Source organism: Solanum lycopersicum, chromosome 1 (genome assembly GCF_036512215.1).
Source record: "Solanum lycopersicum chromosome 1, SLM_r2.1".
In the NCBI taxonomy this organism is placed as follows: domain Eukaryota; kingdom Viridiplantae; phylum Streptophyta; class Magnoliopsida; order Solanales; family Solanaceae; genus Solanum; species Solanum lycopersicum.
In genome coordinates, this window is record NC_090800.1 from 15,919,751 (window position 1) to 15,924,356 (window position 4,606).

At 34.5% G+C, this 4,606-nt stretch overlaps 1 pseudogene; it reads right to left on the minus strand.

The window, feature by feature from the left end:
- Nucleotides 1-676: 676 nt before the first annotated feature.
- On the minus strand, nt 677-3,281 carry LOC101266445 (synaptotagmin-4-like; annotated as a pseudogene).
- Nucleotides 3,282-4,606: the final 1,325 nt, after the last annotated feature.

Sequence of the window (4,606 nt, forward strand, 5' to 3'; positions counted from 1 at the left end):
CAGCTATTGTTCAACTGGTTCACAGCTTTACAGTATCTGTTGTGTTTATAATAAATCATGCACAGAAAATATTCGATTATCTGTGCTGTCGTTCCTAGTCAATTAGGCAATCAATGAAATTTTACTCCCTGTACAAAACTAACAAGAATATAACACTGAAGTTTGATGTTCATCATTGGTAGTCTATGAATAATTGGTTGTGGATTCCATTTGAGACTTCCAGTTCAGTTTCCCTGATTTAGTCTTGGCTAATTCGTATGAGTCTTTGTATTCACCTTCCATTAGAACCCTTGTTAAAGTCATTATGCATTTTCACATGAAATCCTTTTCAAATGTGTCATCATGGTCCCATACTTTCCGCATTAACATTTCATGTAATCCGTCCTCAACAACAAAGTCAAAATTTTGATTCCATACCGGGTTTAGACTTTCATTTACAACTCTGGTTTTGCTCTTAACTACATAGGGGTAAGCCTTTAACCCCCCCCCCCTTAGCTGCTGGGGGTGGATCATTAGCTGATACCACTTCAATAGAAAGTACCCCTCGTACTACCTATCTTCTATTGTTTATTGCACTTCATTTTGCTAACTTCTTTTCTTTCTGCCAAGTTTTGAAGAACTCTCTCTAATGAAATCATTGACTCATTCTGTGATAAAGAGTTACTAAGGCCATCGTTCATGCAATTAGGGCAAATCTAATCAGTTCAGCTGACTGAAGCTTTTCATCGTCATAGATTTTTACCACCAACTATTGTGTCAATGGATCTTCGACTATGGACTAAAAATGCTGATATTCGAAATTGGGTTCAAATCTTTGTTAGTTCTTCTTTATTCTATCTCGTAGAGGACGTACATATAAACATCATAAGGATCAGATTTTTGAAAGAGATCATTATTTTTTAATTCTTTTCCTAGAAGAAATTTCACATCCAATACTGTGGTAGGCTGAATTCAAGGTCAGTATATTCTTCAGGTTAAATGAGAATAACTTTTCATACTGGACACATGATAGAGTATTCAATAGTATCCCCGATGGCTCCCTCAATTGCATAAGAAAGGCCGGGAATTGCTCTCAAGTCACCACCAATTACTTTAAGTGTATAATCAAGCCTTTTTCTGCCTTAGAGAATAGCAATCAGCTCCTAAGCAAGGAAACTCATCTGAAGATGTGCCTTGAAGATATGCCTTAAATTACAAGAATACCCTATGTTTTTCACTTTCACTGGTAACGCTACACCTCAATAAGTCTTGATATCGAGTATTATTCTTGGATTCTCATCCCATTGCATCTCTAATACCATAGTTATACCCTCACTTCCATCTTCCATAATAGAAATCACTGTGAATTGGATCAACTGCACCAAGAGTGAATTTTGACAAAAATCACAGGCCTATATTGTTCCAATATTGGCTCCACACTTGACTTTATTAGCTTTCATGCTTATGAGTATTAGCCATGAAAAGTTATGTGCTCGTTGGCGATTAAATGATTGATTTATGCTTTAAAAGTTATAAGTTATAACTATCCGACATTCTGTTACAACTTATCCTCAAATTGTTTTTTAACAAAATGAAGAATGTGATGAAGATTAAAGAACGTGTTGTTGATGAATTTGGAGTCATCTGAAAAGAAAGATCATATTTTTATTGTTGGGGCATATCTAGAAACGTTTTAACCTATGCATCTATTTTATTTTATCAATTTTTAGGATTTGATAGATGTCAAACATATTTTTTTGTATAATCTTATGTCAAACATCGATGTTATTTAGACGTTATGTTAAACATGTCTGTTTTTAAGATATTGTGTTGAACACACATTTATATCTAAGCTTCTAGTATGTTTTCTTTCATGGAAAATAATTATGAAATTTTATAGTAATTTTTTAATGGTTAGTGAAAAAAATGATATTAAGATCCAGAACACCTGGAGGAACACAAAAACTGTATATAATAATTTGAAACTAAATTTGTGAAACAAACTTTGTTGTTAAATTTATTAAATGAAACGAAGGTAATTAAAACATGGTCTTTAAAAGTAATGTATTCAATGAAAGAATCTTACTACTAAAAGTACTTGTAACGACTGGAAATTGTGGTTTTAGTTCAATGTGATAACGACCAAATGCTAATCTACGAAGGGAATTTTGTGTTCAATTGTCGCTAATTGATATCTATAGAATGGCTATGCAATCGATCGTTAACATTTGACGACAGATTTTAACGTCCGCTGACGACCACCTTTTTCTCGATCATTATTGACCTTTACCTACTGGATATTGACTTTAAATGAATTAATTTCCTTTAGTTAAAAGTCATTTTTCTTGTAGTGTGCATAGAATATCATAATTCAATACTTCAAATAAATAATGAAAAGAACCCATGATAATTGAAGGAAATCGTAACTGAATTGGGAACTCTACCTTTTGAATAAAGGAACTTCGGAACTACATGGATGAAAATTATAATACCTTGAATCCCAATACTAGCCTTCAATGGAGAAATGAGACCTTAGTTTGAACCCCTAGTGGAATCTTTCTTCTTCTTTTTCTTCAAGTTCTAGAGAGAGAATTATTTGAGAGTTCTTCTTTTTTTGTGAGTTTAGAGAGACCAATTTATTTTGGGAAATTTTGGGGTAAAAAGACTATAAAGGGTCCTCAATATAGGAAAAACGACATAGTATAGGTACTAATTAATTATGAAAAGACCCAACTATCCCTGAACTTAATTGCATGTTTTTACCCACGAGACCCCACTGTTGGACCGTGGTCAGGATTACAAAGTGTCTGGTACAACCGTCAATGGTGGCTAGAAATTTATTATTTTGGCTTTCAAACCAGGGGACCCCAACCACCACTAATGTTATGAACCAACGATCCGTTGGTGAGGCACTGGTTCTGGGCCCTCAGACCAGTTGCACTCAGCCCGAGGGTGGACAATGTGGGTTACACCTGTAACATTTGGGTATTGGTTTCGTTTCCCTATTTTGGATATGGGGTGTTACATAATTGAACACCCAAACGTGCAAGTCGATGCACTTTCTTATTGAACTCTTTCATTCCTTCTTCAACATAATTAGAACTCCCCATTAATAACCTGCTCAAGCCATCATCGAGAACATTCACTTTACTTGGATGATAGAGGATACTTATATCATCATCTTTGAGAAGCTCTAATTGCCTCCTCTGTTGAAGATATAGCTCTTTCGGAGTGAAACGTAGAGAAGGCTTTTTTGGTCCATGAACACATCCACATGAATTCCATAGAGATAGTGATGCCATATTTGAGAGAAAAATACACAGTGCTCGAAACTCGAGATCATGAGTTGAGTAGCTCCTCTCATGAATCTTATGATGTATGGAGGCTTAGGCTATAGCCTTATCATTCAATTAGTAGACAATAAATCCCTACCATGGACTCATCACAATAAACAAAAAAAACCTTTGTATCCTCTAGTAGAATCAACACTTGAGCCGTAGTTAACCGAGTTTTAAATCCTAGAAGCATTTTTCACAAGCTTTAGACCATTGAAACTTAGTTGTCTTCTAATTAAACTAAGTCAATAAGGACGAAATAGATGAAAAACCCTCAACAAATATTTTTTAGTAACTAAACAACGCGAAGAAACTCGTAATGTTAGTTACGGATGTGGTTAGGGCATATTTTACATTGCCTCAATGTTTTGAGTGTCGATTCGGTTTCATTCATCAACAAAATATGGACAAAGAACTCCACCAATTCAGGCTAGAACTCTCAATTAGAAAACTTGCCATATAACTCTTGATCTTTGAGTGTTTGGTGACTATTCTAATATAACTAGCATAGTTCCTCCTCATTTCTTGAATAAATCAATATGTCATCAATGAACACGATAACAAACATTTCTAGGTACGACTTAAATACTTTATACATATGATCCATGAATACAACATGAGTGTTAGTCAAGGTAAAGGGATATAATAAGGAACTCATAATGAATAGAGAGATCCTAAAAGCTTTCTTTGGGATGTCATGTTAAGTAATGATAGCTAGATCTAAGGTCTATCAAAGAAAAAGAAGTGGAACCCTGAAATTGCTTGGAAAGTTCATTAATTCTCCTCAGCCAATATTTATTATTTATGGTGACCTTGTTTAACTGGCAATAATTTATATACATCCTAACAGAGGCATCTTTCTTTCTAACGAATAAGACAGAAGCGCCCTAACGTGAGACACTTGGTCAAATAAAACCCTTATCAAGATAATCTCCCAACTTCTCTTTTAACTCAATAGGAGCTATTAAATTCCTACAAACCGTTGTCGAGATGTCTTTTATCTATCTTTAATAGTTTATTTGACTTTAGGAGAATTTCACTCTTTCTTTCTTATTGTGCGTACTTGATTCCATTGGTTACTAAGATTCCCTCTTCTACTCTCTGTTATATGTTGAGGATATGTGCTACCATGGCTAGAGGTCACTAGATGTAGTGACTTTGAATGTCATTTTGGGAAATTGATAGAAAAATACAATTTTACCCCTTTTGATAGTTCCCAAGAGTCATGTTTGATTGGTCTATGAATTCGTTTTTAAAGTTTGATTGAAAACCCGTGATTCTTTTTAGTAGTT